This window comes from Helianthus annuus, chromosome 12 (genome assembly GCF_002127325.2).
Source record: "Helianthus annuus cultivar XRQ/B chromosome 12, HanXRQr2.0-SUNRISE, whole genome shotgun sequence".
Classification (NCBI taxonomy): domain Eukaryota; kingdom Viridiplantae; phylum Streptophyta; class Magnoliopsida; order Asterales; family Asteraceae; genus Helianthus; species Helianthus annuus.
The window spans coordinates 132,570,926-132,582,956 of NC_035444.2; positions in this window are offsets into that span (position 1 = coordinate 132,570,926).

Below are 12,031 nucleotides of genomic sequence, written 5' to 3' on the forward strand. Positions count from 1 at the left end.
GAATGGGGGCGCGAGGGCCTAAAAAATAAACTCCAAAATGCTGAACAGCAACTGGCCAAGGAGAAGGCCGAGTTCAAGCGCATTTGTGCCCAGGATAACGAGCGCGCCTACGCGGCTCGGCAGAAGATTGTTGACCTCGAAGCGAAGATTGCTGGGTTGACATCGAAGGTTGAAGAGGCGCATGGTGAGAAGGCTGCCAAGCAGCAGATGGAGGTTAGTTTATTTAAAACACTTTTTCTTGCTATGTTGTTTACAAAATGGCATAAGTCGTTTGTCAATTTCCAGGTTGAGTTGTCTGAGGCGAAGGTGCAGTTGTCCTGCAAGGATAGAGATCTCCAAGCTAAGGACATTGAGATTGCTGAGCTCAAACGTCGCTTGAATGAGCAGATTGACAAATGTGAGTCTTTGGAGATCGACCTGGGGGCTGAGAAGGTTAAGGCTGCCACAGCTGAAGAGGCGCGTGATGTTAGCACTGCCGCGCTTAATGTGGCCCAGACCAACTACTCCGAGGCCCAAGGCATCGTTGACACGCTTGTGTCTGAGGCGGAGTGGATGCGCACTCGTGGAGTAGTGCTGGTAAGTTTGTAATTTTGTTATGTGCTTTCTACTTTCGTCCGAGTTGCCTCTGATGTTCCGCTTTTGTTGAAGGTTGCCAACTCCATTCTTAATGCTGGCGAATTAGATCGCGCCGTTGCTGCACTCACGGATGCCGCGCGTGCGGTGGGTCATCGAGGGGGCTACCTGGAATGTGCCAGTCATGTTGAGCAGATGCTTGGGCAAGAATTTGATGTGAGCCATTGCTCGGTGACTGAACAGGCTGATGCCGCGCTTGCACATGCTGAAAACTCATATGACAACCTTACTTTGCCTGTTATGGATCTGGTTGTGGAATCTTTGAAGAAAGACGACTGGTGTCAGCGTCTTAAAGCAGTTCTCGATCCACCAGTTACCGTCGAATTGTCCGATGAAGAGCCGGCTGGTGATGACGGTGGAGATGGTGATGATGATGGCAACGATGATGATGGCGATGATGACGGAGATGATGATGGTGATCGACGCGATGAATAGAGTAGGTTGTTGATAGGCGTTTATGCCTTGTAATTTTCTTTTGCAACCTGACTGTAAATCTATGCGCGGTCGCGCATGTATGACTGAATATGTTTTGTACTGATTGCGCTTTTGCGCTTTTGAAATATGATCTTTTTCATTTTGCCTTTCGTTTTTCTAGTTACAATAGTTGCATTGTGGCTAGAAACTTTGGTTAAGTTAGCGCGAATGAACGGAAGTGTGATTCCTCTTGTTGGGTGTAAATGCCCGGTTTTGCGTTATATTTGCAAAGAACCTTGAAGGCATGCGTTATAGCTCACAATTTACTGAAGTGTTTTCGTGCTAATCAAAAGTTTGACATGCATTTGTAACTGGGAAACTCTAGAGAATAAGGATTTAACATGTAAAGAATGCTTGTATTAGCAGTTTTTTAGGCCTGTGGCCCCTGTTTACAGCGGTAGTTGAATACATGTTTTTCTTGCGCACACCACCTGGTAACACTGACTGCTGTCTATTGTGGTGGAATTTTAATTCTTCGCGGTGTTAAGCCACCTGCACGCTGACTGTCGTCAAGCGTGATGGTGTTCCGGTGTTTATTCTTGATAGGTGATGTGGCGAGACCAGCGATCACCCGTTTCTCTGGATCTTCTTGATATCCTTCCGCACACTCTTCAGTAAGTGCTCCAGCTTACCACTCTTCAGGGCTTTCTCGATTTCTATGCGCAATTGGATGCAGTCGTTAGTCAAGTGGCCTGTATCTTTGTGAAACTCGCAAAACAGGTTGGGGTCTTGGCCTTTCTTGCTACGCATTGGTAGTGGATCTTTGAGATCCAATTTCTCCGTGTTGAGAACTTCAAGGGGTGTCTTTGTTAGCTGAGTCCACTTTCTTTCTTGGTGGTCTTCTTTGTCTGACTTCGTGTATCGTGCTTTGTCGCTTGCTGTGCGTGTATCTTCCCAATGCTTGCTTCTGTCCTCACTTGATCTTGAACTCCAGTCGGAGTATCTCTTCCTTTTCTCGTGTCTGCTATAGTCGCGCGAGTAATCCCTTGAGTAATGATGAGATGAGTGGTGCTCTTTAGCATCATAACCAGATTTGTACCCACTTAGGGATTCTTCTGTTTGTGCGACGATTTTGGCAGCCTCCATTAGTTTATCCCACTCCTTTGGCATTCCATCTTTGCCTGTGATAGTTCTGATGAGACTATCACATCGGATGGCTTTTTTGAAATGACAGCGCATGAGTTGCTCACTGACGCCGCCTATCTCCAAACATTCCTTGTTAAACCTGGTGATGAAGTCCTCCAATCCTTCACCATCTCTTCGCCAGATATCCTCGACTTCAGCTGTGTCGCGCTGGTAGCGACGTTGCTGGCTGAAGTAGCTCAAAAACTGCGTCTTGAAATCTACCCATGATTTAATCCTCCCAGGCGGAAGGCTATCGAACCAGGCGCGAGCCGCCCCGGTAAGAGTTTGAATAAACAAGTGACACCACATGGGCCTGTTCCAACCTCCTATGCAGCCTACACTTGTGAATGTTCTGACGTGATCGTCCGGATCAGTCAGGCCGTTGAACTTCCCGACAGTCGGAGGTAACTTTTCTCGTGAAAGCGGCGCGAGTGCGATTTTCGGGATGAACTTGGAGTGTTTCGCAGCTTCCGCTGGCCGGTATGCCAGGCGGAAATCTCTTTCAGCTTCTTCTGTGTAACCGATGTGGTGTCTCGGTTTGTAGTACTCATGGCTTTTTGGCAAGCGATTAAAGACTGACGATCCCTCGTCGTCTTCCCAGGTTGGATCATTCGGGTCTGTTTCTTCCCATTCGTTGTTCATGTTGCGCGGCGTGAGCCGGCTATGATGTCACACCCTGGCTTTGCGGAAGCGTGGTTAATAAATGAAATGTGCCTAATAATGAATAAATGAATAAATGAAATGTGCTCAACATTTGTTTGTAAAAACGTTTTGGATCTGGTCTTAAGTGGTATGCAGAAAATGTTTTCGTGAGAGCCCTAGTGATCATAGTCTAGACTCGAGAAGGAATCCTAGTTCGCTATGATCAGAGCTCTGATACCAAGCTGTCACACCCTGGCTTTGCGGAAGCGTGGTTAATTTGGTGTGACTTCTTAATACCATAGCTTAATCATAACAAGCTATATGAATTGAAATATGCAAGATCATCCATTAATAATAAAAATATTAAACATTGTCTTAACGGGTTAACACCCAATAACCATAACTTGTCTAAACATTACAAACCCAAACATAACATAAACACGATTCAAGGACTGTGACTTGTCCAGGAAAGAGTCACATTCCCCGAACCCTGGATGACCTTGAGCCTAATGCAGCGGAAAACAAGCCATACCGCGCCAGATCGTTAGATTCCTGAAATACATGTAAGTTGAAAAATCAACAATAATGTTGAGCGAGTTCATGCGAAAGTGAGTATATAAACCTTTATCTTTATCAAAAACCTGGTATGTAGCAAATAAGGAAAAAGAGATCACCAATGGTTTGCAAGGCCATTGATATGTGTGAAGTGCAAGTAGGGATGACTCAAACCTAGCGGATTTATGCGTCGGGCACTAAGTCACCCCGAGGTCCGTTCAGCTGGACCTGGGGCTGGGCTCGCTACACCCAGATAGATCTACCGCTCCTGTCCCTCGGTCCTACTACGAGGATTAATGGCCTCAAGTTGCGCCTACCCACTCACATGATCTAAGTAGTAACCCTCCTTACGCTAACCATACCATGTATCAAGTATTCATAATCATAGTAACATGTATTTCACCCCCGCAGTTTAGAAAACTGAAAACAGTTAAGAGAAAAGGGGGACATGAACTCACAGTGAGTGCGTCACAATACCAAGTAATCCAAATATCCAACTGCTGCGCAACGACCTACATGTGCTAATTCTATTAGACGGATGGCCGTGCTTTAGCTTTATAGTTTACATTTTGGGAAACAGTTAGACAACCGTTTCTTGTATATATTTGGTAGTAAATCTCCTTCCCAAGGATGGGGGAATTAATACATGCGCGTTTATAATATTAAGTCTCACTTAATATATTTACTTCTCATTCCAAAATATAATTATTTTTCTCAAAAATAATATATTTTCTCTTTACATAATACTTTCCAAAATAATACGTTGACAAAAATACGCATTTATGAATATTTCCGTATAAAGCGTAAGTTACGTTTTAGCGGTTATGTGGTAATAGTAATTACCGTTGTAACTTATATGTTCGTCGTGTAGGCGTTGGTATTATTTTGGGTTCGACAAAGTTTGTAAATATTATTTTTACTCTAAAAATAATATTTATACATTTTCACAAAATAATCATAAACAGTGTTGTGAAAAATATATTTATCGAATAAATATTTATCACGTTTATTTTTGTGAAAACCCCACCTCCGAATATTTGTAAATAAAGTCATGGCGAAATATATTTGAAAATATGTCAAAAGTAGTCTAACACTTGTAAATAATTCTAAGTGTTAGATTTTAGAAAATTTCGCCAGAGTTTCCCCTGTAACTGGAGGTGGCCACGCCTTCAAGCGTATCATTTTCTTTTACAAAATCACTTCAACAATTTCCTTAATCAATCAATCAAATTCCGACACTCCAAACTAGTTTCAATACATCAAATTTGTAGACTAGTATGTAAAATCGCGTTGTTACACGAACTTGTAATTTTTCCGAAAGTCATAGTGTAGATCACCTTATTTTTAGTGGATCTATGTATAAAATAGTTTAGTCTTGTAAAAACCCCGTTTTTGGAACAAATCATTCTTTACAACTTCCCGACAACTTTTGTAAAAATTGTTATTTTGTCGGATCTTTCGTTTCACAAGTGTTTATACACTTGTAGTTTGTAAAAATCATATTTATTAACATGTCATCCAACTTTTATAAAACATGATTTTCTCGACACTTGGTTCTACGAATATACCACTTGTACATACGTAGATCGGCTCGTTTTAAATACTATTTTACAAGTCAAAATACTTTTACACAAGTTCATGTTTCTCGTGTGGTGGAGTTTCACCTTTTAACCCTTGTACCAATAGAAACAAGCGTATGTCAAGATTCATGATCTTAACAAAGTCGGGTTAAACGATGATAAGAGCCACCACATCGTAGATCGGGCCTCAATAATCAACATATTCAATTACTACATCTTTTACACAAGACATGACCTTTTATCCAACGATATTCGAGTTTTAGTAGACTTTATAGATTCAAAAGATGGGTTTCCGACTTTTAACCGTTAAAAATCATTTTAACCACTTTAGATACGAACAAGAGCGAGTTTTAAATGTTATACCTCTAGCTCGGGGCTAGGGAAGAATCTAGTCGAAAATGGCGTGGATAAAAGCAAATGAACGAGGTCCTTCAACTTCCGCTTGCTTCAAGCTTCCTCGTACGTGATCCTCGACACTTGTATAAGCTTGGAATGGCAAGACAAGAACCGAAAGATGGATGTGTGGGTGTGTGTAGTTTCGGCCGAGAATGGGGAGCAAGAGAGAGAGTAGAAAATGTTGGTGAAATGTGGATGACAAGTCTTGTGTGTTTAGTCTTGATTTTATAGACAAAAATTGGTTCATCGTCCAACGGATTTTTATGCTCTCTAGATATCCACAACCAACAATAAAATATTAAAAGGTTGTACTCCTAGTTCCACTAGGATGGAACCGGCCCAAAAGGGGGGGGGGTATCCGGTTGGGTCTCGATTGTTCAGTTAGAGTTCAGTTACATTAAGTTGGTTACTTTTAGAGATTAACCCCGTTAGTTGCGTGACGCGTTATAAAGCGGGTGTTAGGGTAATCAGGGACCCTAACTGGCTCAGAAAAAGGCTAATAATATTTTTGGCAATATTTTTATGTTCCGGGTATAGTCCGGTTGTTCGGTTGGATAGTAATCCGTTAAAGTGCTTAAGTAATCCTTTAAGTGTCGTAAATAATATTTTTAGCGACACAATTTATTCTGCATAGTGTCAGGAATATTTCCCCATGTTTTGGCACTTTATTAATTAGCTAGAAGCTAGTATGTTGATAAAAGTGCTGTGTTTTGTGCTTAGAGTACGTTTTAGGCACATCCAAATCTCTATATCTTATTCCTAGAGACGCAATTATACAACCCTTGTATCCCTACACACACTATGGGTGTAGTAAAATATTTCTGGCTCATTCAGGCCTTTAGAGGCAGTGTCTGCCTGATGCTGGCTATATCAGCATGTTCAATAGGTTATCCGTTCAAATGCTACTGTGCTTTTGTGCATCATGTTTGTCACTAGAGTTCATTAAGTAAATAATGTAGTGACGGAAAAATCAAAGTATGATGCAGATATGTACAAGTATCAACAATCAAGTAGCAGTTTATCAGAAATCTCAGTCAAGCACAGTAATTAGGCAACAATTAATAGTTAATTAAGTCGTACGAATACCTGGTTTAGTGAGGGTTGTCACATTCTCCCCCCGTTAAATAAATTTCGTCCCGAAATTTTAAATTCTGCTTGTAGAAGCAGGGCTCTCAGGAAATAAGTGGGGGTATTTTTCTTTCATTCGGTCTTCACGCTCCCAGGTGAACTCAAGACCATGTCTAGCATTCCAACGAACTTTGACGAGCTTGACACTGCTCCGGCGGGTCTTGTTCACTTTTCCAATCCGTGACCTCGACATGTTCTTCAACGAAGTGGAGCGTGTCATCAATATGGATTTCGTCGGTAGGAATGGCAACGTTAACTTGAGTTGGACTTCTCTTCAGATTGGATACATGAAATGTATCGTGAACATTATTCAGCTCGGCAGGTAGATCCAACTTGTATGCTACGGTCCCAATTCTTTCCAAAACCTTGAAAGGACCAATGCAGCGCGGATTCAACTTCCCACGTTTCCCAAATCGTGCCACACCCTTCCAGGGTGATACCTTCAACAAAACCATATCCCCAACCTCAAACTCCTGAGGTTTCCTTTTCAGGTCTGCGTAGGTCTTCTGACGGTCACGAGCCCACTAATGCGATCTCGGATTTGCGCGATCTTATCTGTAGTTTCCTGAACTACATCGGGACCTACCAATTGTCTATCACTCGCGTCAGACCAACAGAGCGGCGACCTGCACTTGCGCCCATATAACGCTTCGAATGGCGCGGCACCAATACTGGTGTGGTAGCTGTTGTTGTATGAAAATTCAACCAGGGGTAAATGCTTATCCCAGCTACCGCCTAAATCCATAACACATGCTCTCAGCATGTCCTCCAATGTCTGAATCGTCCGCTCGCTTTGACCGTCGGCCTGCGGGTGAAAAGCTGTACTCATATTCAGCTTTGAGCCAAAAGCTTCCTGGAAGGATTGCCATGTCCTCGATACGAACCTCCCATCTCTATCAGAGATAATCGACAGAGGTACTCCATGGCGTGTAACAATCTCTCTCATATAGGTTTCAGCCAATTTGCTTGTATGATCCTTCTCGCGGATAGGTAAGAAGTGTGCTGACTTCGTTAAGCGATCCACTATCACCCAGATAGTGTCATGGCCTTTCGGCGTTCTTGGCAACTTCGTAATAAAATCCATGGAGATTTCTTCCCACTTCCACTGGGGAATTTTTGGTTGCTGCAGAAGTCCCGAAGGCTTCTGGTATTCCGCCTTAACTTTGGCGCAAGTTAAACATTTGCTCACGTAAATAGCAACATCGCCCTTCATCCTAGGCCACCAGTAATAATCTTTAAGATCCTGGTACATCTTATCCGCTCCAGGGTGGATAGAGTACCGCGACTTGTGAGCTTCATCAAAGATAACCTCTCTTAAACCACCAAACAGAGGAACCCAAATCCTTTTCTCAAAACACAACGTTCCTTCCCTGTTTGGCACCAAAATCTTCTCCATCCTACGGAGATATTCTTCCTCAAGGTTTCCCTCCTTGAGAGCTTCCTTCTGTGCTGCACGAGCGCGCGAGGAAAAGGTCGGTTTGAATTATCATTTCCATAGCCCTAACCCTTATGGGCTTGATTCTCTCTTTACGACTTAGGGCATCAGCGACCACATTCGCCTTCCCTGGATGATACTTGATCTCGCAGTCGTAATCGTTCAACAACTCGACCCATCGCCTTTGCCTCATATTCAACTCCTTCTGATTGAATATATGCTGGAGGCTCTTGTGATCTGTGAAGATTGTACACTTTGTACCTTAAAGGTAGTGTCTCCAGATCTTCAAAGCGAAAACCACTGCGCCTAGCTCCAAATCATGCGTGGTATAATTCTTTTCGTGCACCTTCAGTTGGCGTGATGCTTAGGCGATAACCTTTTGACGTTGCATCAACACACAACCCAATCCATGACGCGATGCGTCGCAGTATACCACAAAATCATCGGTACCTTCCGGTAGAGCTAAGATTGGCGCGTTACAAAGCTTATCCTTCAATATCTGAAACGCTTCATCCTGTTTGATTCCCCAATCAAACTTCTTATCTTTCTGCGTGAGGAGTGTCAACGGTTGAGCGATCTTTGAAAAGTTCTCGATGAACCTTCGATAATAGCCAGCCAAACCCAAGAATTGCCGAATCTCAGTTGGCGTCTTTGGCGTTTCCCAATCTTTGATCGCCTCGATCTTGGTTGGATCCACGTGGATTCCATCTCCATTCACCACGTGTCCAAGGAATTGCACTTTCCTTAGCCAAAACTCACACTTAGAGAATTTGGCGTATAGCTGTTCCTTCTTTAGTAGCTCCAGAATGGCTCTTAGATGCTGCTCGTGCTCAGCCTTCGTCTTTGAATATATCAAGATGTCGTCGATGAATACAATCACGAACTTATCCAAGTATGGCTTACAAACTCGGTTCATCAAATCCGTGAACACTGCAGGTGCGTTTGTCAGACCAAACGGCATAACGAGAAACTCGTAGTGTCCATATCGAGTTCTGAAGGCTGTCTTTGGGATACTTTCCTCCTGTATCCGTAGCTGATGGTATCCAGATCGAAGATCGATCTTTGAATAGAAGCTTGAACCTTGAAGTTGGTCGAATAGATCATCGATCCTTGGCAAAGGATATCTATTCTTGATCGTCAGCTTGTTCAACTCTCTGTAGTCGATACACATACGGAAACTACCGTCCTTCTTCTTTACAAACAAGACCGGAGCTCCCCAAGGCGAGAAGCTTGGTCGGATAAATCCCTTGTCTAACAACTCTTGAAGTTGTGTCGACAGTTCCTGCATCTCAGACGGAGCAAGTCTGTAAGGTGCCTTAGCCACAGGCGCGGCGCCTGGAACTAAGTCGATGCGAAACTCCACTTGCCTTTGAGGCGGCAAGCCAGGCAAGTCTTCTGGAAAGACTTCTGGGTATTCCCTCACGACAGGGATGTCTTCGATCTTCGGCCCAACAGCCTTTTTATCCATAATGTGTGCCAGAAAAGCAACACATCCTTTCTGCAGACACTTCCTTGCTTTCAGGCAGCTAATCATCCTTAACGGCGTCTCACGCTTCTCCCCATGAACAACAATGGTCTCACCATCATCGGTCGGGATACGAATTATCTTCTCGTGACAAACTATCTCTGCTTTGTTACTCGATAACCAATCCATCCCTACTACTACGTCGAAGCTTTCCAACTGGACTGGTAGTAGATCGAGAGCAAACTCACGCTCTCCCAACTCGATTACGCAACCTCGAGTTGCCTCGTTAGTTTCTACTAACTTCCCATTCGCCAATTCAATTGACTATCTAATTTACTAGCAGTTAAACCAAGCATATTCTTAAATTCTAATGATACGAAGCTATAATCGGCACCAGTTTCACACAAGATAGATGCGAAGGTTTTGGTTGTTAAAGAACGTACCAGTAATCATGCCTGGATCCTGTCATGCTTCACAAACTCCGATGCTGGGTGTTCTCTCACGGTCTTGTTTCAACTCCGGGCATTCTCTTTTAAGATGTCCAATGTCCCCACAATGGAAGCATCCTAGCACTCGGCCACTTCCTTTCCTGCTTCCACCTTGAGCGTTGTTACGGTTTTCTCCTTGTTTGGGACTCTTCATCCCACAACCATCCTTGTTGTGCCTTTTCCTCTCGCACCTAGGCTTCCGACATCCACATTCATGGTGATACTTGCACCCAGCACGTCTTGCTTTAGTTTCCAAGCAAATCTTATCATTGGCCTGTCTGTTGTTAGGGCAATCTTTCTTGAAATGCCCTTTGTCTCCGCAGTCAAAACAACCTCGAATAGATCTTTGTTCATCATTATTTGTTCGGGTATCTTAGGTAAGCTTCCTTTTGTTCTTTCCAGACGACTCTACCTGAGTCTCCCTATCAGGGTTTGCAAGTTTTTCTAGTCTAATGGCTTCCGTAACGAGTGCCAAACCCATCTTGCTTGCAGCAATAGTTGTTGGTGGCGTAGATGCTGCCATTAAGCTCATGACTTCTGGTGCCAGTTCCCAAATGAACTGTCCCAATTTCCTCATTTCTGGTTCCGCTAAGTGGGGAATAACTCGTGCCAAGTCATGAAGTCTTTGCATGTATCCCAACATTTTTGGACCTTCCATTATCAGGCTCTGGAATTCCCCTTCCAACTTCTGGATTTCCTCTTTGGAGCAATACTTCTCATGCATCATTCCCTTCAGTTCATCCCATGATAATGCATATGCTGTGGTTTCGCCCTTCATTTGAACCTGAAGGTACCACCATAGTCGAGCTCCATCTTGAAACAACCCAGAAACGTATAGGACTTGTTGTTCTGGCGTACAACCACTCATTCGAAAGATGGAATCCATACTTTCAATCCATTTCACAAAAGCTATGGCACCTCCAGTGCCGTCGAACTTCGGAGGCTTGTAGTTGAGGAAGTGCCAGTAGGGACAACCGTTATTTTCCGAGGTACCTCCGTTGCGCTCGGAGTGATGGGCCTCGTATTGTGCGATGACTGCAGCAATGATTTCCTGAAGTTCCGCCTCGTTGGTGGGTATGCGCATTTCGCGTCTTGGTGGCATCTTCTAAAAGATGTTTCACATAGGTTAGGTCGTAGCAGGTAAAATGTACGTATGTATTCAACAATATCAACACATAACAGCTCATGCTATCAATAAATCAGCCACATAACATCTCATGTCATAGAACATAAACCATAGATCAAACATCACAAGTGATGAGAATACTGCGATTGCATTGCCATAAATCGAGACCAGAATGTAAGGTTTACAGGTACCCAACTGTATCGTACAACATTAATGACTTATTAGGGGACGACCCTAGGCAAGTCGTGCAATCGCTGGACATGTTCAGGAATCTCTGGTTCGTTCATTTTCAAATTCCAGGACTCTGTCTTCAAGCTTCTGAATTCCAGTCTTAGAACCACATTTCTCCTCCATCATTTCCTTTAGCTCATCCCAGCTCAGTGCATAAGCAGCATCTGTGTCAAGGGCCTGAACCTGATGGTCCCACCATGAGAGTGTGCCGTCTAGAAATGACCCCGAGGTGAAGGTATCACTCTGTTTGGGGCGAACAGGTAGTCTTTCTTAGAATGGAGTCAATCTTTTCGGACCACGAACAAATGCAATGGCGCTTTTTGTTTCGTCGAAGTTCAAGGGCTTGCAGTTCAGGTGCTGCTCATAGGTGCAGTCAGTTGGAGGGTTATTTCCAGTAGTGCCATTGCTGTGCTAAAAGCGGAGAGCTTCATGTCGTGCAATTGCCTGTGAGTTGCGTTTTTGCAGCTCGGCTTCTATCCTTGGCAACATACTGGTGTTTGTGTCACGCCTGGGTGGCATTCTCTTCTGCCGGAATGGCATGAAGTGGGTTAGACAACTTTCCAATTGTCTTATGAGATACATAGCACCGTAAGCCATCATGTACTCACCCAATTTTACACATAAATATACTCAATGTATGGGTGGGGAAATAAATTTTCTGAGCCTTCACATAGGCTTGCCAATTTGGCTTGTTGCTTGAAATAGAATGAAGTCGAGGCTTCATCGCCTTGGTCATTCGTGTTCGAGTTATTT